We start from the raw sequence: 26,912 nt of genomic DNA on the forward strand, positions 1-26,912 counted from the left end.
AAGTCCTCATGTGAGTGAAGTCTTATGATGTTTGTCTTTCTCTGACTGATTTCACTTAGCATAATACCCTCTGGTTCTATCCACGTTGTTGCAAATGGCAAGATTTCATTCTTTTTGATTGCCGAGTAATACTCCTTTGTGTGTATGTGTGTGTGTGTATATATATATATATATATATATATATATATATATATATACCACATTTTCTTTACCCATTCATCCATCAATGGACATTTGGGCTCTTTCCATACTTTGGCTATTGTCAATAGTGCTGCTATAAACATTGGGCGGAGGGGTGCATGTGCCTCTTTGAGACAGCACACCTGTATCCCTTGGATAAATACCTAGTAGTGCCATGCTGGGTTGTAGGATAGTTCTATTTTTAATTTTTTGAGGAACCTCCACACTGTTTTCCAGAGTGGCTGCACCAGTTTGCATTCCCACCAGCAGTGCCAAAGAGATCCTCTTTCTCCACATCCTCGCCAACATCTATTGTTGCCTGAGTTGTTAATGTTAGCCATTCTGACTGGTGTGAGGTGGTATCTCATTGTGGTTTTGATTTGTATTTCCCTGATGATGAGTGATGTGTAGGTTGGCCATCTGGATGTCTTCTTTGGAGAAGTGTCTATTCATGTCTTTTGCCCATTTCTTCAGTGGATTATTTGTTTTTTGGGTGTTGAGTTTGATAAGTTCTTTATAGATTTTGGATACTAACCTCTTATCTGATATGTCGTTTGCAAATATCTTCTCCCATTCCGTCGGTTGCCTTTTAGTTTTGCTGATTGTTTCCTTCGCTGTGCAGAAGCTTTTTATTTTGATGAGGTCCCAATAGTTCATTTTTGCTTTTGTTTCCCTTGACTCCAGAGACATGTTGAGTAAGAAGTTGCTGCGGGCAAGATCAAAGAGGTTTTTGCCTGCTTTCTCCTCGAGGATTTTGATGGCTTCCTGTCTTACATTTAGGTCTTTCATCCATTTTGAGTTTCTTTTTGTGTCTGGTGTAAGAAAGGGCCAGGTTCATTATTCTGCATGTCACTGTTGAGTTTTCCCAGCACCATTTGCTGAAGAGACTTCCTTTATTCCATTGGATATTCTTTCCTGCTTTGTCAGACATTAGTTGGCCATACGTTTGTGGGTCCATTTCTGGGTTCTCTATTCCTTTCCATTGATCTGAGTGTCTGTTTTTGTGCCAGTACCATACTGTCTTGATGATTACAGCTTTGTAATACAGCTTGCAGCCCAGGATTGTGATGCCTCCAGCTTTGGTTTTCTTTCTCAAGATTGCTTTGGCTATTCGGGGTCTTTTCTGGTTCCATACAAATTTTAGGACTGTTTGTTCTAGCTCTGTGAAGAATGCTGCTGGTGTTATTTTGATAGGGATTGCATTGAATATGTAGATTGCTTTGGGTAGCATTGACATTTTGACAATATTTGTTCTTCCTATCCAGGAGCATGGAATATTTTTTTGGGTCTTCTTCGATTTCTTTCATAAGCTTTCTATAGTTTTCAGTGAATAGATTTTTCATTTCTTTGGTTAGGTTTATTCCCAGGTATTTTATGGTTTTTTAGTGCAATTTCAAATGGGATCGATTCCTTGATTTCTCTTTCTGTTGCTTCATTATTGGTGTATAGAAATACAACCGACTTCCGTACATCGATTTTATATCCTGCAAATTTGCTGAATTCATGGGTCAGTTCTAGCAGTTTTTTGGTGGAGTCTTTGGGTGTTCCATATACAGTATCATGTCATCTGGAAAAGAGTGAAAGTTTGACCTCCTCCTGGCTGATGTGGATGCCTTTTATTTCTTTGTGTTGTCTGATTGCTAAGGCTAAGACTTCCAATGCTATGTTGAATAACAGTGGTGAGAGTGGACATCCCTATCTTGTTCCTGACCTCAGGGGAAAAGCTCTCAGTTTTTCCCCATTGAGGATGATATTAGCGTTGGGTCTTTTATATATGGCTTTTATGATGTCAAGATATAATCCTTCTATCCCTACACTCTTGAGGGTTTTTATCAAGAATGAATGCTGTATTTCGTCAAATGCTTTCTCTGCATCTATTGAGGGGATCATGTCGTTCTTGTCCTTTCTTTTATTGATGTGATGTATCACATTGATTGTTTTGTAGATATCGAACCAGCCCTCCATTCCAGGTATAAATCCCACTTGGTTGTGGTGAATGATTTTTTAAATGTATTGTTGGATTCAGTTGGCTAGTATCTTGTTGAGGGTTTTTACATCTATGTTCATCTATGTTTGGAATCAAGGTAATTCTGGCTTCATAGAAAGAGTTTGGAAGTTTTCTTTCCATTCCTATTTTTGGAACAACTTCAAGAACGTAGGTGTTAATCCTTCTTTAAATGTTTGGTAGAATTCCCCCTGGAAAGCCATCGGCCCTGGCCTCTTGTTTTTTGGGAGATTTTTGATTACTAATTCGATTTCTTTCCTGGTTATGGGTCTGTTCAAATTTTCTATTCTTCCTTTTTCAGTTGTGGTAGTTAATATGTTTCTAGGCATTGTCTATTTCTTCCAGATTGCCCCTTTTATTGGTGTATAATTGCTCATAATATTCTCTTATTATTGTTTGTATTTCTGCTGTGTTGGCTGTGATCTCTCCTCTTTAATTCTTGATTTTATTTATTTGGGTCCTTTCCTTTTTCTTTTTGATCAAACTGGCTAGGGCTTTATCAATTTCGTTTATCTTTCAAAGAATCAGCTTCTGGTTTCATTGATCTGTTCTACTCTTTTTTTTTTTATTCGATAGCATTGATTTCTGCCCTAATCTTTATTATTTTCTGTCTTCTGCTGGTTTTAGGTTTTATTTGCTGTTATTTTTCCAGCTCTTTAAAGTGTAAGGTTAGGTTGTGTATCTGAAACTTGTCTTCCTTCTTTAGGAAGGTCTGGATTGCTATATAGTTTCCCCTTATGACTGCCTTTGCTGCATCCCAGAGGTTTGGGGCTGGGTGTTATCATTTTCATTGGCTTACATGTACTTTTTAATTTCCTCTTTAACTACTTGGTTAGCCCATTCACTCTTTAGTAGGATGGTCTTTAGTCTCCACGTATTTGTTATCTTTCCACATTTTTTCTTGTGGTTGATTTTGAGTTTCATAGCATTGTGGTCTGAAAATATGCACGATATGATCTCAACCTTTTTGTACTTGTTGAGGGCTGATTTGTGTCCCGTATGTGATCTATTCTGGAGAATGCTCCATGTGCACTGGAGAAGAATGTGTATTTCACTGCTTTAGGATGAAATGTTCTGAATATATCTGTTAAGTCCATCCAGTCCAGTGTGTCATTCAGAACCATTGCTTATTTTCCTTGCTTATTTTCTGTTTAGATGATCTGTCCATTGCTGTAAGTGGGATGTTGAAGTCCCCTACTATTATGGTATTATTGTCAATGAGTTTCTTTATGTTTGTGATTAATTGATTTATATATTTGGGTGCTCCACATATGGAGCATAAAGGTTTACAATTGTTAGGCCTTCTTGGTGGATAGACCTCAATTTAAAAAAATGTTTTTTAATGTTTATACTTATTTTTGAGACAGAGAGACAGAGCATGAGCAGGGGAGGGGCAGAGAGAGAGAGACACAGAATCTGAAGCAGGCTTCAGGCTTTGAGCTGTCAGCACAGAGCCCAACACAGGGCTCAAACCCACAAACTGCAAAATCATGACCTGAGCTGAAGTCGGAGTCTCAACCAACTGAGCCACCCAGGTGTCCCTGGATAGGCCCCTTAATTATGATATGCTACCCTTCTTCATCTCTAGTTACAACCTTTATTTTAAAGTCTAGATTGTCTGATATAAGTATGGCTTCTCTGGCTTTCTTTTGTCAACCATTAGCATGATAGATGGTTCTCCATCCCCTTACTTTCAATCTGAAGGTGTCTTTAGGTCTAAAGTGGGTCTCTTGTAAATAGCATATAGATGGATCTTGTTTTTTTATCCATTCTGTTACCCTATGTCTTTTGATTGGAGCATTTGGTCCATTGACGTTTACAGTGAGTACTGTATGAATTTATTGCCATTATGTTGCCTGTACAGTTGGAGTTTCTGGTGGTGTTCTCTGGTCCTTTCTAGTCTTTGTTGCTTTTGGTCTTTTTTTTTTTTAACTCGTCTTTTCTCCCCCTCAGAGTCCCCCTTAAAATTTCTTGCAGGGCTGGTTTAGTGGTCATGAACTCCTTTAATTTTTGTTTGTCTGGGAAACTTTTTATCTCTCCTTCTATTTTGAATGACAGCCTTGCTGGATGAAGAATTCTTGGCTGCATATTTTACGATTCAGCACATTGAATATATCCTGCCACTCCTTTCTGGCTTGCCAAGTTTCTGTGGATAGGTCTGCTGCAAACCTGATCTGTCTTCCCTTGTAGGTTAAGGACTTTTTTTCCCTTGCTGCTTTCATGATTCTCTCCTTGCCTGAGTATTTCATGAATTTGACTATGATATGCCTTGTTGATGGTCAGTTTTTGTTGAATCTAATGGGAGTCCTCTGTGGTTCCTGGAGTTTGATGTCTGTGTCTTTCCCCAGGTTAGGAAAGTTTTCTGCTATGATTTGCTCACATAACCCTTCTACCCCCTTTTCTCTCTCTTCATCTTCTGGGACCCCTATGCTTCTGATGTTGTTCCTTTTTAATGAGTCACTGATTTCTCTAATTCTTAAATCATGCTCTTTTGCTTTAGTATCCCTCTTTTTTTATACTTTATTATTCTCCATAAGTTTGTCCTCTGTATTGCTGTTTGGCTGCTCTGCCTCATCCATCCTTGCTGCCGTGGCCTTTATTCATGATTGCAGCTCAGTTACAACATTTTTTATTTCATCCTGACTAGCTCTTACTCCTTTTGTCTCCGCAGAAAGGGATTCTAATCTATTTTCAACTCCAGCTGGTATTACTATCGTGGTTCTAAATTCTGGTTCAGACATCTTGCTTGTATCTGTGTTGATTAAGTCCCTGGCTATTGTTTCTTCCTGTTCTTTCTTTTGGGGTGAATTCCTTAATTTCATCATTCTGAAGGAAGAAAAGAAATTAATAAGGTAAAAAAAATTAAAATTAAAAAAATTAAAAAGAACACACACAAAAAATCAAATAAATGATGCTAGATCCTAGGTGTGTTTTGTTCTGGTTGTTGAAAGGAACTTGATAGATTAAAGAAAAAAGGGAAAGATAAGAAAAGAAAAAACAAGAAAGAAAAAAAGGAAAATGTTTGAAAATTTGAAAAAATGAAGACAGTTAAATAGAAGAAAATGAAATAATGGAAATAAAATAGCATTTGAAAATTCACAAAAAAGTAAAAAATATGGTAGAAAAAAATTAAAGAAAAATATTTTTAATAAAAATGGCAAATAAAAGTAAATTTTTTCTTTCTGTATTTAAGAATAAGAAAAGAAAAGAAAAAGAAATTGAATAGATGGACCAGCAAACAGACTGAAATACGATTGAAATTACATCGTTTTCCTCTAGAAGTCAAACTATAAAGCACTTTATAGTCTGTAAACTAAGCAGGTAGAGACTTGTGTTTCTGAAGAGCAAGGTTGGCCCAGTTGGGCGGGGCTTAGTGTAACGACTCCGTTCTCCACTAGATGGCGTTACATAGCTTACTGGGGTGGATTGTTGTGGCGCCTGTAGATGTGTATGTGCATGCGTGGGAGGGGTGAAAATGGTGTCACCCAGCTACCCAGTCTCCAGTATTGGAACTCTGTTCTCCCCGGTCAGCAATTGCTCACCAGTCTCCAGCTTCCATCCACTCCCTGCTTTTACACTGTCCGTGGCTAAGCCGTCAGGTTTACCAGGCTGCACCTCCCTCCTGAGTTTTATCTCAGATACTGCTGTGTTTCCCAACCCCTCACTTCTGAGGGACTCTGGCTTTGACCTGTTCTGACCTTCTGGGGGAGGGTCTCACTGAGCAATGGCCGGGGTGCCGGCTGCACCCAGGAACATTTGTAGGACCGTGCTGCTGCTGATGCCTAGAGACTGCGGCCAGGTGCCAGCCCACCCCAGGAAAAAGTTCCCGCAATCGTGTAGCAGCAGTGTTTCAGGGATTATGGAAAATCACAACACACATCTGGCACCAAGCTTCACTTAAGGTCCTTGTTCCAGCACCAGCAAATGTGGTTGTGTCCCAGGGTCCTCTGCGACCTTTGCCTGTGGGGTGGCTTCACAGCCTCTAGCAAATGTCCTCTCCCCATGTGGCCTGACGACCCCGAGGACCTCGCTCTCTGCTCCTGGGCATTTGCCCTTCCCACTAGAGCACTGCCAGGTATCGAGCTGTGGAGTTTCCAACTCTGCACTCCCCCTGTTTATAGAGCCTTAATGGAATTTAAGTCCTCTCCTTTCTCCTTTCTCCCTTTTTTGTTCAGTCCCTGCTGTTGTTTCCAGTTTTCCACTTTCTTGCCAGCTACTTTGGGGGGAGGTGCTTTTCCCATATTCTCCCTGTCTCCATCCCCTTTCCACAAGCAAAAACAGCTTCCTGTCCTCCGTGGCTTTTCTTTCCCCCAGTTCACCTCACTACGCCACATACCTGCTGAATTCTGTGGCTCAGGTTGTGCAGATTGTTGTGCTAATCCTCAAATCAGTTTTCTAGGTGTGCAAGATGGTTTAGTGTTGATCTGGCTGCATTTAAGGGAAGAGAGATGCAAAAAGAAAAAAAAAAAACTTCCATACTGTTCTGCCATCTTGGCCCCTCCCCACTACATACATACCTTCTTGAAGGTGGAGGAGGCAGTTAAGTGATCCTTATCCCAGTCTCTGAATTTTGATTGTTAAAGACTCTGCCTTTGCTAAGACTGTGGAAGACACACACACACATACACACACTTTATTCATTCAATATATATTTGGCCCTACTGTGTGTCAGGCATTTTTAAAGAACTGAGATATACCAAATCTCACAGCAGACAAATTCCCCTGTCTTCTTGGAGTTTTTACAGTTTTACTGAAATATTTAAAGGAAACCGCAGACCATATGACATGCTGCTTCTGCCACAAAGTATGGGGGGTGTGGGATGAGGAAATAGGGAGCCTGGCTTTTAATCCTGGTCCTGCTCTGTGTCTAGTTGAGCAAGCCCTCTAACCTCTTAGAATCTCAAATCCTCCAATTACCAAAGGAGAGCTTTCAACGAAATGATGTCTGGGGCCCTAAAATTTTATTGAGGTCTTCAAAACACTGAATCAAAAGGTAGAAGAAATAAACATTCATGACTACAGCATTCTATGCAGATGGCAGATTTGATTCTCCAAAGCCTCTAAAATGGGAAAATAGTCCATAAAGCCTTCACTAGCCCTGGGTATTTCAGCCATTTTAAAGACATACCCCCATTTGATAAACATGAAAATCTCACACCTTCTGTTAACATGAATAGAAATGTCAAGATCAACTTGGGGCCAAAACCAAATCAAAGCAATAGTAATTTTGAATATGCTTTTCCAATCTTCCCCAGACCTTAGAGATCTTCATAAAGCTTCTTCCCTCCTTCTTCCCCTCTGAGAATCTCTGCCCAAACAACTTCTTGCCTTTTTGGAATCCATGTAGAAAAAAGGCTGATAAATGGACAGGAAGGACTGTCAGAGACTTTGTATTAAAAGTTTTATTTCCCCCAAACAGGGATTCTTTTTTTAGGCCCCTGCATTAATTTCCATAGTCTTAGTAAGGCAGAGCCTTTAACAATCAAACTCGCAGAGGGTTATAAGGCTGAGTGGATTGTCTCTCACTTGGAGAAGAGTGGGTGTGTGGGAGAATCGGCTAATTTGAATGCATATTGATACCCCTTCCTGCCCCTAAAGTTTCTGAAAAGCTAAACTTACTTCATAAGATGAAATTTCACTGAATGGACAGCGGGATGGTGGAGAGTTTGCATTGAAGCCATTTCAGGGGGGAAAAAAAGAAGTCTGATTGTCATAGCAATGCTTTGAAAAGATTTTGATGCAACTTCACATCCAATTACATAGGGCATCCACTTGGGGTGAGAGATAAGTGCTTCTGTGACCGCAAACATAGAAGGAAAATCCATTTAACCTTTTTAGCCAATTTATTAAAGCAAGGGAGAATTATTTTTTAAATGCAATTTTTGACTTCAGGTAAGGAGAATTGGAAAAAAATGTCTCGGTGTAGTTTGGAGTTTCCTAATGAAAGAGAAAGTGCTGCAAGACATCTTAGGTATGGGTTCTTTGGGAAGCTGGTTTAGTAAAAACCAGTAAAAGCACTGACTGGTCACCAAGTCCACTGTCTGGCCATCAGGAGAGGCCAGGCTCAGGTAGGCAGGACCCTTATTTTAAAGACTGAAACCTCCCTTTGTCAAAATCCTGATAGTTACAATCTCACTGCAACATAGTTTCTCGTGGCTTACCTAAAATCTTGGCGGTTTTATCTGTTTATCTCATTCTAGCTTCAGAAAAGACCATCACCAACAAAAACATTCACTGAACACATTTTACAATGAGTCTTACTAGATCAAGGGAGTCAGAGCTAAAAGATGAAGTTCCTGCCACTGAAATCCTACAGGAACTAAGGCCCTTCAGTTGGTTCAAAGCGCTTCTTATAACTAGGTATTGTCGAGTTCTTTTGAATACTGACTTTTGGAATGTAGAGAAGGCTTCAGTATTGTCTAGCCCAGTCCCCTAGTTAAACTTGCCTTGGGGCAAGTGGTACCCGAAGAAGTGGCTCATCCCAAATTGCATGCAGGGTCAGGATACAAATCCATGTCTCCCTACTTCCAGGCTCACACTATATCCTCAGATTAAAGGTATTTTTCTTCACAAAGATATGTTAGCTAGTATCTGGTGCTCTGTTCCCTTCAAAGTTAATGTTCCTATATGTACTATTTCATGTTTTCTGTGTCCTCTTATACAGAAGTTTATATCTCTGTCATTTTAAACATATATATTTAAATATATATATACAGATGCGTGTGTGCGTGTGTGTGTGTTGGCTCCCATCCCTTGGAGTAATTGCTGGTTCCAGGTTTGGGACAGGGAAGGTACAAGATGAACTTAGAATATTCGATGCCAAAAAGCAAAAAGGCGCTCATGGGCTAATGTAGTACTTGCTAAAGGAGCAGCCATAAGGGGCTCCTGCTGTCTGAATTTGGGATATGTTGAGCTTCAAAAAGAATAATGGTGGTAACTTACATATGAAACAATCTATCGGGTCCATGGCAATATTCAATAAATGAAGGTTTCTATATAAATATATAGACAAGTAAATAGAGAAAGGGCAGGAAAGGGGAAGCCCTTCCCCTTTCGCGGAATGCCAGCTAGTTAATGTAGAGAGAAGGGTAAAATTAGAAAGTTCACCCCTGTAAAATAATTGATTCAAGCAAAAATCATCAATGAATGCTAAAGTGATTTTATAAAAGGCCACCGGGCATCAGGATATTCTCCTAGTACTCCTGGATCACAGAGATTATTTATTAAATAATAAGGGACAAAAGGCGTCTTTAAAATGGAGAGACCCAACAAACCCCACTTTCATGAATGATCAAACTGATTATCAGAGGAAGTGCTGGGGCTCAGTACTGGTAATTTTTTAAACTTCCCAGCTGATTCTCTTTTCCAGTCTAGAGTTGAGAATACCATCGTAGGGTTGAGATTTACACGAGTATGTGTGTATTATATACATAGACATGTATTTTTGAAGCTGTAGTAAACTGAAGCCATCCTGATCGCAGTCTCAGAATTGTGGCAGTAAGACTATGGGAAAGAAATGCACCTTTTATACAATGTATTCATTCAGTGTTTAGTTAGCCTGTGCCTGTGGAACCTGACATTATGCATTTCCTGAAGTGTTGCAGTCAAAAGTGCACCCCATCCTTTATGAACTCTTCCTACCCAAAATGATTAACCTGAATCCAGTCACGAGACAGCGTTCAGACAAATCCAGAATGTCGGACATTCAAAACAGAAACAAAAACAAAACCAGTTGGGCTCTTCAAATAGGTCAATGACTTGAAAAGCCAAACAAAAAAGAATTGGGTGTTCTAGATTAAAAGAAACTGAAAGAGACATAACAATCAAACAAAATGCATGAACTTTCGTTGGATCCTGTTATCTAAAAAACAAAAGCCATAAAATGCATTTTGGGGACAATTAAAGACATTTGAATATAACTTGTATTTTAAGCACTATTAATGAAAGTGTTTTTTAAGTATATTTATTTATTTTTGAGAGAGAGAGAGAGAGCGTGCACAAGCAGGGGAGGGATAGAGAGAGGGGGAGAGAGAGAATCCCAAGCAGGCTCCACACTGTCAGCACAGAGCCTGATGGAGGTTTGGATCCCACCAACCGTGAGATCATGACCTGAACCAAAATCAAGAGTCTTAACCGACTGAGCCACCCAGGTTCCCCTAATGATAGTATTATGTGCAGTACTGGTTTTGAGGTAATATAGGAGGGCATCCCTATATATTCTAAATTATTTAGTGGTGAGGTGTCATGATGCCTACTTCCAAATGGTTTCAACAAAAACCCTCTACGTGTGTACATGTATGTATAGAGAAAAAAGGCCGAGAAAGAAAAAAGAACACAACTGTAAAATATTAATTGAATCTGGGTGAAGTGTGTACGGGTTCTCACTGTCGTTGTTTCAATTTTTCTGAACCTTGGCAAATTTTTAAATAAATACTACCTTTTAGTGAAATAGGAACCCTAGAACATTAGCTCCGTGAAGCAAGGGGTGTCTGTTTGCCTGTTGGTCTCACCGATCTATGCCAGGCACTTGGAGCAGACCCCGGCACCCAGTAGGCACTCAACAAACCTGTGTTAAATGCAAAGCAAACACGAAGAGGGAGGCAGGCTTGAGGCCCGAGGGAGGAGGCGGAAGGGAGGAGCAGGCTGCCTGCGGGCACCGCGCCCTGCGCATCAGAGACTCGCAGACCTCCAGCCTCAGGAATGCCCCGCTCGGAGCCCTCTGCCTGCATCTGCTTCCGAGCAGCCAGCCGGGCAGCTGGTTGGGGAAAGCGTCACTCAGCCAGAATGGCTTGCCCATGACCCGCTTTTCCCACCACCCTCCAGCGGGAAATGGCAAGGAGATGCTTCTGATGAGAGATTAAAAATGCGGCGTCTGTCAGCACACACCTGCTCAGGCACCTGTGGATCAAGGGAAAACTTTTTGTCTGTTGACCCTCCGGGGTCGTGAGGTCCGAGAGCCCCCACGAAGGTGGTGAAATTGAAAGGCTTAGGAGAGAGAGGGCAGCAGCTGACTTCACTCTCCATTTTATCCCCTTCGCTGCCACCAAAACCGTGTATTGTTTTCAAAAGATGAGTTTTCTAACATTCCACCAGCTGATGACTTCTCACTTCATTTCCAAATTCTGGGGTTGAATGTGTACTAATGGCTAGAATATGAATAAAACAAAAATGGCCCTGGAGGTTCGTGGAGGAGGAGAGTACCAGGCGGTGGTGAGGGACTCAGGTGCCGACACAGTGGTTCAGCCCAAGGGCGGCCGGCCAAAGGTTTCTTTCTTTCCTCCCTTCATCCCTCCTTTCCCTTCCTACCTTCCTTCTTTTCTTCCTGCTTTCTTCTTTTCTCTCTGTCTCTGTCTCTCTGTCTCTCTCAAAAACAACAGGGACTGAAACTAAAGGCAGGGGTGAAGTTCAGATGAGCCCAGCCTCCACCCCCTACCACCTGGTAAGTGGAGCCATGCCCCTCCTAATAAGTGCCTGTTTCAGAAAGAGGTTCAGACCCTTGTAACTAGAAAGCCCAGCCCCAGGCATGGCATCTCTTTCCTGTGTAGACCTGCAAGGGAGGTGATCTTACCTCTCCCACTTAGAAGGAGCCTGGCAGGGCTTTCTGAACTGAATTCCCATAAGAAAGGGAAGAGCCTGTTTGGAAAAACACACTCTTCTGCTGCCAACACAAGCAGACCTTTAAAAGGGAGGAGGGAAACTGTAACCCCTCCAAGATCTTTGCTCTCCTTCGGAGCCCAAGCTCTCAGGTTTCACAAAGGAATTTATAGAGCAGACTGACGCCTCTGGGGTTGGAATCAGCTCAGGACTGAGTGGAGAGCCGTGCAGAGGGACAGGCACCCTTCTCTGCTTTGTGCAGGCTGGGGATTGTTTACCAGGGGATGAAAACGTCCTCTCACTGAAAAGGAATGTTTGGCAAGAAAATGACCTCTGGAGGCACAACCCAATTGCTCCCTGGGGACTCAGTTTGGGTTGGTAACTGATCAGAACCACCGACCTGGACAAAGTGTGCTGGGTGGGGAAGGGAAGGGGAGGGGGCTGAGGTTACAGGAGCTTCAAAGGACAGCTGTCCTCTTTTCTAGGTAGGTTCTGCATGGCAGATGAAGGAAAAGGAAAACACAATGAGAGGTTAGAAATCATTTGAGAAATAAAAGAAATGTTTGATTTGTTCGTGAAAGTGTTCCCTACTGCACCACTCAGCTCAGAGCTTGACCTAGGTCCTTGTGGGGTGATGGTGGTGTTCAAAGCCCGCTGCCAAGAAAGAATTCTTGAAGACGTCTTTGGTGCAAAAAGGTGATTTTATTAAAGCATGGGGACAGCGCTCGTGGGCAGAAAGAGCTGCACGGGGGTTGTGGTGGGTAACTGATTCTATATCCTCAGGTTGGGAGGGGGTCAGGGATAGAGTTAAGTCTCTAAGGAATTTTGGAAGCGGGGTTTCCAGGACCTCGAGGGGCTAGGTGTTGTTAGGAAGATGGCATTTATTACCATTTAGTAAAGCCTCAGTCATGAGACCCTTCAGATGTATATCAGGGGGCCATAGCTGGGAGTATGATTGCTAACATATATCTTGGGGGAGTTGAGATAAAGGAAGTTTCCAGAGGAATTTTTATATGTTAAAGTAGACTTAAAGGATCCTGGGGGCCAGGATAACGTTAAGCCAAGATTCTCTTTTGCGCCTAGCAAAGTGTCATCATTGAGGCAGCTGAGCTCCTAGAGGAAGGTCACACTGCCTGTTTGAAGGACTTGTCAGTGGGCTGTAGGCAGTAAGGGAATTTAATTTTCCATTTGCCTTTGTTTCCCACATCACCATGGCAAGCGCTTAAACCCCTTTACATCTTGATGAGGGTGATCTTAGGGCTCCAGGAAACGGAGTCTATAGGTGTCTGGAGATTAGCCTATGGATAAGATTGGTTTTTTTTCTTGCAGTTTACTAAGTTATCCGTAAACTGAAGGAGACACCTGTCCTGTGTGACTGTGACCTCTGTCCGTCAGCCATTTGCTCTCTTTCCTTTCCCCTGTTCTTGGGCAGCCAGGAGTGTCCGAGGAATAGCACACATATCCCACCTGGCGGGGACACGGTTGCTGTTAGCCTGCACTTTGCGCTCAGCTTTCCCCACGCTCCCTTGTCGCTTTGAAACCGGTGTTTGGGGGATACTAGACGGTGTTGGGTGAGTCGCCCTGGTGGCTGACATCCGCCCTTGGATAAAGGTGAGAGAGATGATGTCCTTCCTTATTTGGTGGCTCTAGAAGCCCACGTTCCCTCCTCATCTCTTTTTTCACAGGGACTTGGCCCTGGTCAGCAGAAGCCCAGGCCATTCAGCAGCCCCCACCCTTGGCACTTCCTTATCTCAGAGTCTTTACTGTGGAATTCCGAGGCCTACCCCGATATGCTCCGGATGTGCTTCAATCCGTGGCCTGCCACTTGGCTCCTCTTGTGATGACAAGCAGATAACATAGCTCACATGCCTTCTCCTTTTCCTGCATACCAACCAGACCCCAGCTCTGAAAAGGAAACGCACCACAAACCAAGAGAGATGGAGTTTTATTTTTATAGAGACATTGTTAAGACGGCAGTAAGCCTAGAATTATGGCAAGTGCTTCCCCATGTTGCTCCAGTAAATCTCCTCAATCACCTCAAGATTTTTACAGATGGGGAAATTAGTAGGTGCAGGGGTTAATTAAATACCCACAGTCACATAGCAAGCGTGTGTGTGTGTGTGTGTGTGTGCGCGCGCGCGCGCGCAGGGAGAGCATGAAAATTCAAAGCCCGGGCTGACTCCAAGTCCAAAGAACCTTTATTGTAGTTAAATCCCATCAGAACTAAGCCTGTCTCTGAAGGCAGTCACTATCAAGATTTGCCAAGTTTGGGTATCATTAACTTGGGAGACAAGTGTTCCTTCTTCAAGGCATGGTACCAAAAGGTACAATTCCATTATTCATCAACATCACTGTGGTTACACCATAACACTCACATACGATGGACAAAGTCTCTATATCTGAGAAACAACAAGAAAGCAGAGGAAATATTTGCTAAACAAACGAACGGGCATAAATCTGAAATCAAGTGGCAGGAGATACATCCAAATGGATACATATGAATGAGTTAAATGCCTCTTTTAAAAGACAAATACTCTTATATGGGGTGAAACAATACAAAGCAAGCTATCTGCTGGTTATAAGAGACACACGTGTGCCAGAACGAGATTCAGAGGGTGAAACTAAAGGGATGGGCAAAGAGATCCTGTGTAAATGCTACCAAAATATGCAGAGGGGAAATATTAGTAGCAGACAAAATAACTTTGAAGCAAAAAGCACCAAGTGGGAGAAAGAGAGATGAAAAACTCCACCCAACAAGAAGTTCTAGCGATAATTAAGGTTCATGCAGTCGATACCATAACATTGGAAACACTGAAAGACCAAATCTGTGTACTCAGGCATGCTAAAAACAGGTACACATAATAAAAAAGTTCCGTTTAGGCCTGATAGAAACTTGCCATCTCTTCCAATGGCTAATGTGTCTGCCATGTATTTAAAGCAGGGAACTTAAGCTCAGACTTCCAGATTGGAAAGACTCGAAGTATTTCAGGGAGAGCTTATTTATGCTGTATGAGTATTTTACGTCAGGGAAGCATTATGACAAATAGACCGTGAAAATCACACCACATCCTAAGGAAAAACAAAAAAGCCAAAGAAGATTCTTGGAGTGTCTCTTCAGGAAATCCTCAAGCATTTAAGGCTCTTGGCAGTTCGGGTAATGTGTTCATAAATTTCCCCTAACAAACTCATTCCAGCATCAGAACATGACAAATCAATCAAACTTTAGAGGATTGATAGCTAAACTCTTCCAGGGCTGTGGGCATGAATCCAGGAAAGGAATTTATGCCAGACTATTGAACTCCTTCCTGCCAAAAATGGAAATAAAGACAAAGAAAACCAGTTACTTTACTTCAATTCATATCTGCCACATTTTGGGCAAGAGAGTTAAGGATTCAGTTAGAGCTTCTCACAGGTGAGAGGAAATTCCTAGCAAAAGTAAGTAACTAAAGCAGTCAATCCTTAAATCTCATCTTCTCCAGCAGGACATGGGGCAATGGAGGAAAGGGGCCAAGAAGCTAATGAGGGAAAAGGTTGTCTGTGGACAACCTTGGGCCTCTAGGATTCTAAATGATGTCTTTTGAAGGGACACAATTTGAACTGATATTGAAGAAAAACCCAAGAACTAGTTCGTGCTAATCTAGAGTTTATATATTCTGATAAGTATAAATTAGACAAGGAATTGGTTAGAAATGCTAATAGTTTTCAAGAGAAGAGGACTTTTTCCTCCTGATCCTATGTCAGGTACATAGGTGAGATCCCCGTACTTGAAGGGGATTTGATGCAGTTGAGGTCACTAGGACCTTACATTCTACATCCAAACCAAATGAATACCTCCGAACTCTGTAGAAACAGGGACCAGAGACCCTACTAGGTCATTGACCAGCAAGGTTGGCTGTGAAAGGGTTAACCACACACACACACACACACACACACACACACACACACACAACATGTGTATATATTTCTATATATAACTTCAGATAGAAAGAGAGAGAGGGGTGCCTGGGTGGCTCAGTTGAGTGTCTGATTCTTGATTTTGGCTCAGGTCATGATCCCAGGGCCATGGGATCGAGCCCCACATTAGACTTTCTGCTGACAGCAGGGAGCCTGCTTGAGATTCTCCCTCCCTCTCTTTCTGCCCTTCCCCCTCTCACGCTCTTTCTCTTTCTCTCTTTCTTTCAAAATAAATCAAGAAAAAATTTTAAAAAAGGGAGGAAGGAAGGAAGGAAGGAAGGAAGGAAGGAAGGAAGGAAGGGAGGAAAGGTAGAAATAGATATCAACTTGGGTCTCTTTCTGCCTCCTCTCCATTCCTTGCCTCCTCTTTTCTCTTTCTCCTCCCTGATCTGACTCTCTGTTTCATTTCCTGTGTGTCTGCTGGTAGGTAGGTCTTGTCTCTGAGTGTCTCTCCATGGGGCTCAGTGTATTTCTCTTGGTCATTGGCTGCCTGCCCCTCTCCCTTCCTCTCTCTGTTCTCCTCCCTTCCTTATTCCTGCCTTTTGCTCTGGCCATGGCTGCTGCTGCTATGATGTGTTTTCTATTGATGGAGTGAGCATTAAGGATGCCCAAATATGGTAACGCTTTCAGTCAGGGTTGAGATCATGGTAGCAAGGCAATGCTCACACCCTGCTCAGGCAGTGCTCAGGAAACTCAGGACTGTCACAAACACGGGCCCACCTTCTATCCAGCCTCCTGAGATCAGAGGAAGCAGAGTGATGCAGCCAGACCCTGGTCTATAAAAGGCAGCAGAGGCTTTCTTCTGGCAGCTGCCACTTGTTACAATTCAGTCAATTTTCCATCCCAAAGCAATTTACATTCATGTCTCTGTTATGATCACTAGGCTGTGCCCTTATTGGAGGGGAAACCATCTTCCCTAGAAACATTTAGATCGTTAGAGTAAATCCACTGGAAGAGGAATGCTCGGATACAACAATGCAACTATTGAAAGATTTTTTTTTAATCCACCCTCCTTTTGAAAGAATGTTCAAAGAAATTGCCACATCAGAGTTCTGAAATGTCAAGAATTCCTCTCATTTCTTGCTGGAGTTAATGCCAGGAACATTCTAGAACACTACAATCGCTCATTCCTTACAATGAAGGATAGAGGATTGTTTGCCTGAGATTTAACCCACCTGAGAAGTATTTTTCCAAGGTGCTCCTCAAGGTCAAGACTGGCTGCAAAACTTTCAAGCCGATCTATGGGAAAAAAAAAACAAAAAAAAAAAACTTTTTTATTAAAGAGGTGGTCTTAATCAGTCATTCCTCCACGGCACTTTAGGGATTTTATTTTTACCGAATCTTTCTAGAATATGCGGGAAATCTCCAAAATGGACGGCACCAATTTCAGCTGCAGAAAACAGCGTCACTGAAGGTGAGCGAAGACAGGCAATTGTGAAGAATGTAAAGGGTACAGCTTCATTTTTCTAGATTTCCCTTTTGTGATTTTTTTTTTTGAAGGGGAGTCCAAGTCAGAAAAGCTGGGAAGCCTATCCCTTAAATTCATGGCTCATACAATTGATTAGAAAAGGCTTTTAAAGTCTCGTCGAAGGGCTATGTAGGGTGTGAAAATTTCCACCTAGGACAAATTCTGAACTCTACTGGGACTTTCCCTCAATCCAACCTATTCATTACCATTTATTGAGCACTCACCATACGCCATGCCCTGGGATAAGTGTTTAATTAGTTTGCATACATCTCATAGTCATTTTTAATACAGATATGATTATTTTACCTATTTTACAGATGAACACACGGAGCCTAATGGGTTAAAGAAATTTGTTTACACAGCTAAGAAGGAAGAGATCTCAGATTCAAACCTACATCTGCTAACCTTACAGTCTATGTTTTCAAATACCTGTCTCATGGCCAGACTCGCCACATAACAGTCCAGATACGGAGAGAAAATTGGCTCTGAGGACCATGGCAATAAATGTCCCAGATGGGGAGCCTGCTCACCCTCCCTAGGCCTGTTCAGTAGATCTCAGAATGTTATGGGGATCATTGTAGAAAGAACCACCCAGGTTCATCAAGCCCTATACCACTTGCAAAGCCTGATTTCTGTTATCTCAGATGATCTTTTCTAGAACTCTATGACTTAGGGGTTGTCATTCCTGTTTTAACAGAAAAAAAGACAAAGACCTAATGAGGTGAGGTACTTACTCAAGGTCACATATCTGGTAACATCAGAGCCAAGGTTTGGGCCAAGTCCACCTAAGTCTTTGTCCAGTGACCTTTGACCAATCTGGGCCAACTCCAGTCAATTGATCATGACTACTCTGAAATATTTTTGAAAAATAGTCTCAGGATGGATCAAGACTTGGTGAGAAAAATTGTCATGATTGATTAGCCGTGTCTGCACGGACACTAAAGTGGGGTGTGGCAGTGCACGTACCATAATTATGTCATTTCTGATCTATTTTGTACAATCTCAAATCTTCCAGAAGAAGGAATGAAGGCTGATCTCAGAAATTCTGAGAATACTCAGAATTTGAATTGAGTTGATTCCAATTGAACTGGAACAGAATTGAATGAACTGAAGTAAAAAACTAATGTACCTGGACCAAAATAATAATGTTAGGCCTGGTGATCGATATATTACACAATGAAATATTTAAATAAAAGAAGAATCAGCTAGAATTGGTGAGAAAGAAAATACAAAGCATCGCCCTATCCCACATTCCCAATATCTGGAAAGCACCAATAAATTAATAATAGTAAATTTTATTAATTAATTTACACCTATAATAAGATGTTAAGATTTGGTATGTATGACCTATGGCTGAAAAATGAAGTGAGCATCTGCATACTATAAGATTTGGGGCCAAAATCCTTACCACAAGGAAGAGATGGTAGAACCAGCCCTGTAGAAGCCCCATTACCACTCCTCCCAGTGTACCTTCTCGGTCTATCTGAATGACTGTCAGGTCCCTCGGACAATACACCTCCTTTAGCAACAAATATTATGCAATGCCAAGTTGCCATCACAAAATGTAATTGACAGATATAATTTGTATATACATACAATTTCCCCTAAACACCCAAGATAATGCCCTAACCTGACAGAAATAATATAAATAAAAGGGACGTAATTTGTAATTAAAGTAATAATCTGCTTTAGTACTTATTTCCTGGGGCACAAGAACACTAGAAGACATAATGAAGTAGTCGATTGCTTGGCCTACTTATAATGAATAAGTTTGGATTAAAAAAAAAAAAAAGGAAGCCAATACAAAGTTGAATATTGTTAACACCTTGTCTTTATACTTAACATATTGAAATAAGACCTAAATAAGTAAATTTGGTTTTTTGTATAGATTTATTGCCAATGGAACAGATAAAATGTGGATCAATAGATTCGCAACTTAGGCGGTACAAATGGCCTCGCCATCAGTGATTTTGATGGTCCAAAATTGTCAACAGTTCTTGGTAAAATTCCAAAAAAATAAGCACTCTATAATCTTCCCTTTATTCACAATGGTAGTTACATTTCTGGAAAATTCAAGGTCTGTTAAAGCTATATAAAAATACTTTGACAAAAATACTTCATAGTTTTTCTATAAAATGGAATTAGGTTCCAGGCTCAGATAATTATAAAACGTCTTGCAGGGAACTGGAAAGACATGCTGGTTATGAGACAATTCATGGTATGGAATTCTCCCATGCGTTCCTGGCAGTGTGGAATCCCTGGCCTTGCCCATTAAGTGTCAGTGCAGTCTCCCATTCACTGTGTTAACCAATAATCGCTTCACATATTTCCAAAGTGCCCCTTGGAGATGGTGTTACCCTTGTTGCAGACATTGTCCTCTATAGAGAAGACCAAGAAAGAAATCAAAGTCTAAGAAAGTGTTATCAGGCATGGCTACTATTGCATTTCCCTGGATGAGATCGAGGGAATGGCTTCCTACCTAAGCCAAGTAAGGGGAGGTGGGGGGCATCATCAAGAGAATTGGGTATAGAGATTGGGGCTTCCACCATGAAAAGGAGACTGACATCCCGCTCCCCAGGTTGGATATTCACAGCAGACTGCCTCTTCTGCATCTGTATTGAGGAGAATTGGAGAGATGTGGAGGGTACAGAGAGATTGTCCACAACTTGGAGCAGCTGTGTGCCCGCCCACCACTGGGCCTGGCAATGAGCTTGAATTTCCCATGGGAAAGCTGGACACAGCGGATTGCAGGGATTTGGGCTTGAGCCATCTTGCTGTTATCCCACTGAAAGGATTATCTCTTGCTCAGACACCCAACAACAAGTTGATGTTGCATTTGCCACCCTTGCTGGGAACTGAAGTGGAAGGAGAGCCCAGGAGTAGAAGTAGAGCTGGAGCAACATCTGCTAGTGAGGGATTTGTAAAGTAGGAAGAGGGAGGGGGGCTTCAGGAGCTTCAAAGAACCTCGGCATGAATATCTGTCATACTGGAGGTGTGGTCATTGACTGGCATGAGGTGGATAGTTAGCAATACAGCAAGGGAAGACCTCACGGTTGAGTAAAGACAAGTTCGCCCTTTCTCCTTTTCCCCACTTGTGATGGTTAATTTTACGTGTCAACCGTAATGGACAGGTTGCCCAGATATTTGGTGAAACATTACTCGGGGTGTATCTGTGAGGGTGTTTCTGGATGAGATTAACATTTGAATCAGTGGGCTGAATAGAGCAGATTGCCCTCCCCAGAGGGGCTGGGCCTCATCCAGTTTGTTCTTTGATGGCTGGAGTAGAATAAAAGGCTGAATAAGAGGTAAATTGAACTCTGCCTATCTCTGAAATGGCACATTGGTCTCTTGCCTTCAGACTCAGACTCAGACTGGAACTTACAAGATTAGCTCTCTTGGTTCTCAGGCCTTTGGACTTGCACTGGAACTTGAACTGAGAGCATCAGGTCTCTTGGGTTCAAATGTTTAAATCAAAATGTTTCATGTTGGGGCGCCTGGGTGGCTCAGTCGGTTAAGCGTCTGACTTCAGCTCAGGTCATGATCTCATGGTCTGTGAGTTCGAGCCCCTTGTCGGGCTCTGTGCTGACATCTCAGAGCCTGGAGCCTGCTTCGGATTCTGTGTCTCCCTCTCTCTCTGACCCTTCCCCGTTCATGCTTTGTCTCTCTCTGTCTCAAAAATAAATAAACATTAAAAAACAAAAAAAAACCAAAAATGTTTCATGTTTATACTCCAACAGGTTGAAACTCCTCAGTAACCTCGTGACATACCTGACTTGGTCCCACGAAAGACTTAAAATAATTTTTAAGAAGTCAGGAATTTGAAAAACATATATGAATTTTTTGAAGAAAGCACAATATTGGTTTAAGAAAATAGTGACTCACAGGGGTGCCTGGGTGGCTCAGTTCGTTAAGCGTCCGACTTCAGCTCAGGTAATGATCTAATGATTTGGGAGTTTGAGCCCTGCATCAGGCTCTGTGCTGGCAGCTCAGAGCCTGGAGCCGGCTTCAGATTCTGTGTCTCTGTCTCTCTCTGCCCGTGCCCTGCTCACACTCTGTCTCTCTCTCTCTCTCTCAAAAATAAATAAACATTAAAAAAAAAAAATTTAAAAGAAGAAAGAAAATAGTGACTCACAGAAACTTTCATACTGAAGCATTAGTTTCACCACTTAAGGCAAGATCTGATTTCTGGATTATGTGAACCAATTGACTTTGAGTTCTGATACCTTTGTTTAGTATTAGGAAGGCAGCTGACATGTAGTGAATTTGGAACCTGAAGACCAGGGTTCAGGTTCTGTCCATCTAAATTGATTATGTTGAGTGATGTTAAGCTCCCATTTTGTCATCTATGAAACTGATATAATAAATCCTACCATTTAGGACAAAGATGAGAATATATATACGTAAAAAATATTTTTAAACCCTACATTTAAATTATACGGTATGATATTTCTGTGTTGAGTTCAAACAAAGGAGGGAGGTAGCTGGCTGGCTGAAAGAGTGCTTGGTTAAGAATAAAGAGATCACAGTATTTGCATAGTGGGTCTCAGTAAGTGACCTAGCGCTCTAACTCCCTGAATTTAGATGAATCATATATTTTTTTAAAAAATTAATTTCTCTCAACTATTAAATGAAATTAATTAAAGGTCCTCTTTTGATCCCTAAATATTTTGGGGCTTGATGGTTGGTTTGCTTCAATTTACGTTTCCATTTTTGTGTAGGAATATAAATTAGGATCAGGAATATTACTGCCTGGATTTCTATTTTGAAAAAGTGTGAAATGTGAGGACTTCCAAACCTTGGTATTTGTAACTAACACATGTAAAATCACTCACAGTGACTTTTGGAATATTTTTATCTGTCGGCAGATTTGGATAGAGGCATCCGAGTGCCGAACTTCAGATCTTCAACGTGTTATAACCTCTCGTTATTGTTTTAGTTGCAGCTTCAGCTCTTGGAACATTGCCTTTTACTTACAGTTACTGTACTTGTGCCCAAGGGCTGGCACAGCAAAGTACCATAGACAGGGTGGTTTAAACAACAGGGTTGGCTGCTTCTGAGGGATCTGAAGAAGAGTTGGTTTCATGCCTCTCTCCTAGCTTCTGGTCGTTTGCTGGCTGTTATGGATTGAATTACGTTCCCCCCAAATTCATAAGTTGAAGTCCTAACCCTCAGTTCTTGGACTGTAACCTTATTTAGAGACAGGGTCTTTAATCAAATTGAAAGGAGGTCGTTAGGGTGCATCCTAATCCAATGGGGCTAGAATCTTTATAAGAAGGGGGATTTTGACACAGACTCATCCGGAAGGAAGGTGATGTGAAGACACAGGGAGAAGATGTCTACAAGCCAAGGAGAGAGACCTGGAACAGAGAGCTCTTTCCCTCATAGCCCTCAGAAAGAACCAAACTTGTCAACTTGCCAGTGCCTTGATCCAGGACTTCTACCCTCTAGAACTGTGAGACAATACAGTTCTTTTGTTTACGCCACCCAGTTTGTGATACTTTGTTATGGTAGCCCCAGGAAACTGAGGGACTCACAATTTTCACATTCTTTGGCTTGGAGATGCAACATCCCTGTCTCTTCCTTCAAGTTCACGTGGCATACTGTGTGTGTGTGTGTCTGTGTGTGTGTGTGTGTGTGTCCAAATTTCTCCTTTTGATAAAGAACAGAAGTTATATTGGATTAGGGCCCATCCCCTGCTCCATCATGACCTCATCTTAACTAATTATATCTGCTACAACCTTATTTCCAAGTAAGGTCACATTCTAAGGTACCGGGTTTAAGATTTGGGGAGACACAATTCAATCAGTAACAGTTACTTATTGGGAGAGGTTGAAAAATATGGCCACAATATTTTACAGCTCCTCTTGTCAAGAGATGAAGTTTATTGTCTCATCCCTTAAGTCTGGACAGCACTTGTGACTTACTGTGTCTAAGTGAATGTAACAGTAATGACACTACATGAGGTGTGGAGCATAGGCCTCAAGAGTCCTTGCAGCCTCTGCCTTCTGCCCCTTGGACTGCAGCCCTGAGACCACCATGAACACAAGCCGGACCAGCTTCCTAAAGAAGAAGCCTTGTGGAGGGGAACCAAGATGCCCCTGACGACAGCCACCAACAAATGCCAGACATTGAGTGAGACCATCCCGGACCTTTTAAATAGGAGTTGGCAAACCGTAGCCCATGGGCTAAATCCAGCCCAGCTATATTTGTGTAGCCTATGAGCTAAGAATGGTTTTAGCCATTTTAATGGGTGGAAAATATCAAAAGAAGAGTACTATTTTATAGCACATGGGAATTATATGAAGTTCAAATTTTAGAGTCCACAAATGAGGCTTCGTTAGGACATAGCCTCACTCCCTTGTTTGTATATTGTCTGTGGTTGCTATTATGCTATAATGGCAGACTCAAGGATTTGTGACAGAGACTATATAACCATTGAAGCCTAAAATATTTAATATCTGGCCCTTGATAGGTAAGGTTTTCTGACCCCTGTCTGAAGTACCGCCGAGTTTCCAGCTGAATGCAGCTGCGTGAGCGAGCCCAAAGGAAAGCAAGCAGAGGGTCTGTCCAGCCTACCCACAGGAGCAGGAGAACAAATCCTTGTGTGAGTGTGGCTTCTTATGCAACAATAGATAATCAAAATACTTCTGCATCAGACTTCAAGTTAAGTAGGAAATAATTTTAATATGAAACCAAAACAAAACGTGTCTGTCTTTGCAAAAACCAGCAGGCAAAAATAACAACAACAAATCAATCTCTTAACCCACTGGGAACCTGAACCAACCTTCTCAAACCTCTTTTTTTTTTTTTTTCACATGCACGGTTGTAATTTTTCAGGTAATTATTTTTTTTTAACTCACGGTACAGGGAGCAAATAATTAGTCGAATCAAAACTCTTCCCAAAACTATATTAAATGTCCTCAGGTTTACATTGGATTTCATCCTAAACCAATTTTCTGAATTTCATGCTATGTGACTAGTAGCCTATGATTCTGACAAAATGCCTGAAAACAGCAAACAAAAGCTCCCTCCCTCCCTTTGTGTACTCCTCACTGCTCACAGAATTGAACTGCTGCAAGACAAACCCAGACGAAACACGCTGCATCAGTTTGCTTTCTGAGGACTGCCATGGTTAGCTGACTTCCTGTGCAGGAGACACAGCCATAGTCTAACCACAGAAGCAGTTTCCGGCCTCTAACAATGAAAGCTGGGACTCATGAGATCTGGGAAAACCTGGGTCTGAATCTTCCCACTTAACGTAGAGCTACTGCCTTGACCACAGCAGCCAAGTTCCCACAAGGTTATCTGAAGCATCACTGAGTTAAGAGTTAAAAGACGTAGGGGCGCCTGGGTGGCTCAGTCTCTTAAGTGTCTGACTTCGGCTGAGGTCATGATCTCACAGTTAGTGAGTTCAAGCCCTGTGATGGGCTCTGTGCCGACAGCTCGGAGCCTGGAGCCTGCTTCGGATTCTGCGTCTCCCCCTCTCTCTGCTCCTCCCTCACCTGCACTCTGTCTCTGTCTCTGTCTCTCTCTCTCTGTCTCAAAAAAAAAAAAAAAAACCCAAAAAACAAACAAATAAAACATTAACAGTTAAAAGATGTAGGTTCTCATGTTGTGTCACCTTAGGCGTTTTCTTCTCCACAGATGAGAAATAGAATATTACGTAGCATGCCACATGGCAATAGTAGAACCTAGCAATACCTGACCATGACCTAGCGTTCATATATTGAATGTTAACAGTGTGTCAGGTATTGTTCTAGGGACAGAGCAGTGAATAAAATTAGGTCATTTCTCTCATGAAGATCCTCATGAAGGAGATAAAATTCTGCAATGAGAGGAGATCACAATAAATATATCAACAAGCAAATATATAGGCTGCATGTGCCATGCAGAAAGTCAATACGTGCCAGGAAAGAAAATAAAACAAGGTTAAGAGTTGCTATATTACACAAGGCGATCAGGAAAGCCTTCGCCAGTAAGGTAACAGCTACACCAAAGTCTGAAGGAAGATGGAGCCCTAGGGATATCTGCAGGACGTGTTGTTTTCCAGGCAGAGGGAACAGCATGTGAAAAGTCCCTAAGGTAGAAGTATGCTTAGCATGTTTAAGGAATAGCAAAGAGGCAGTGTGGCTACAGCAGAATGAGAAAGGCAGAGAGGTTGTCAGGGCCAGATCACATGGGATTTTGTAGCTCGCGGGCAGTATTTGAGATTATTCGGAATGAGATGAGAACCCACTGGTGAGTTTGAGCAGAGGAGTGACAATTTTTGACATACGTTTTAAAGGGATCTTCCGTCCACTATGGCAAGAGTAGATTACAAGGGAGCAGGGATGCAAGCAGGAAAACGAATTCAAAGGCTATTGCAATAACACAGGTGAGAAGTGACTGTGGCTGGGTAGAGGTAGAAGGGATAAAGGATGTTCAGATGATGGATATGTTTGAAGGTAGAACCAATCGGGATTTTCTAGTGGAGAAGTGGTTGAGTGTGAGAAAAAGAAAAGAGTCAATGATGACACCAAGGTTCTTCTCCGAGTAATTGGGAGGATGGAGCTGCCATGTATGGAAATGGAGAAGACTCTGGAATATACATGTTTTGAGGGAAAAGGAATTGGGGCGGGGAAGGGGAAGGGTGGTTGGTTTTTTGTTTCTAACGTGTTGAGATTTTCAATTAGACATCTAGGAGATCTGTAGAGAAGGTAGTATTGACATAGACACTTGGAGTTCAGAGGAGTAGTCCACTCTGGAGATATACTTGGGAGTTGTCAGCACAGAGATCATATTTAAAGTCATAAAATTGGCTGCATTATTTGGCCTGTAATCACTGTAGGCAACTAGGCCCCCATTGTGCTGAAGGTACTTTGAAGAGCTATGTAGAGTATGCGTCAGAATTGTCTGTCTGAGATGTGGGATAGAGGAAAAGCCACCGGATCTCAGTCCCCCTTGGTCGAAGTTTGCTCCATGGGGTGTTAAGTCCTCAAACTCCCAGATTTGTGTATGCACCAGAACATCAGAGTAGATTCCCTTAGGCATTAGAGTATGATGGTGGCTATAGTGGGTGAAATAATGGTCCCTAAAGATATCCAAGTCCTTACCCTTGGAACCTGCAGGTGTGCCTTATACGGCAAAATGGGGCTTTGCAGATGTGATTAAATTAAGGATCTTGAGATGGGGAGGTTATCCTGGATTGCCTAGGTAGGCCTTAAGTGCAAGCACAGCGTCCTTATAAGAGGGACATTTGACTACACACTGGAAAAGAAAGTCATGTGTTTCACACAGTATCATAGAGAGACGATGCTACATGACTAGCATTGAAGATAGAGGAAGGGGAGATGAGCCAAGGACAACGAATGCAGCTCTAGAGCTGGAAGAGACAAGCACATAGATTTGTGGTAATTTGTTACAGCAGCCAGAGGAACGAATAGAGTGGCAGGGAACAGGGTTTTGGGGTTATACCTGCAGACTGTGGCACCAATGACTGGAGTATAAAGGTGGGCCAAGAGGATTTGAGACAAGGAGCAAATCTGGCTCAGTCCAATCCACTGCTTGGATCTGTTTGTGGACTCTGTTCAGTCCAGCCCATCAGAGAGCTTACAAAGTGGTGACCAGTCTCAAGGCCTATTGAATACTCAATCCAGGAATATTAAATGAAACAAGCTACAGTCTCTGCTGCTGCAACTGATCCTCTGATATGATTGATAGATAGTTATCCTT

The 26,912-nt window shown here is 42.0% G+C and overlaps 1 long non-coding RNA gene across 2 annotated transcripts in view; it reads left to right on the top strand.

Moving 5' to 3' along the window:
• The window catches only part of LOC109492582, a 53,009-nt gene that overhangs the window by 3,219 nt on the left and 22,878 nt on the right, over positions 1-26,912 (top strand). Inside the window, exon 3 of one of the 2 annotated variants that reach the window (XR_006587152.1) lies at positions 17,083-17,147. The exons of the other annotated variant lie outside the window; for it this stretch is intronic. This is a non-coding gene — a long non-coding RNA (uncharacterized LOC109492582). The remainder of the gene's footprint in view (positions 1-17,082; positions 17,148-26,912) is intronic. 2 annotated transcript variants of the gene reach the window in all.

The sequence above is a fragment of the Felis catus genome, chromosome D2, assembly GCF_018350175.1.
Source record: "Felis catus isolate Fca126 chromosome D2, F.catus_Fca126_mat1.0, whole genome shotgun sequence".
Lineage (NCBI taxonomy): Eukaryota > Metazoa > Chordata > Mammalia > Carnivora > Felidae > Felis > Felis catus.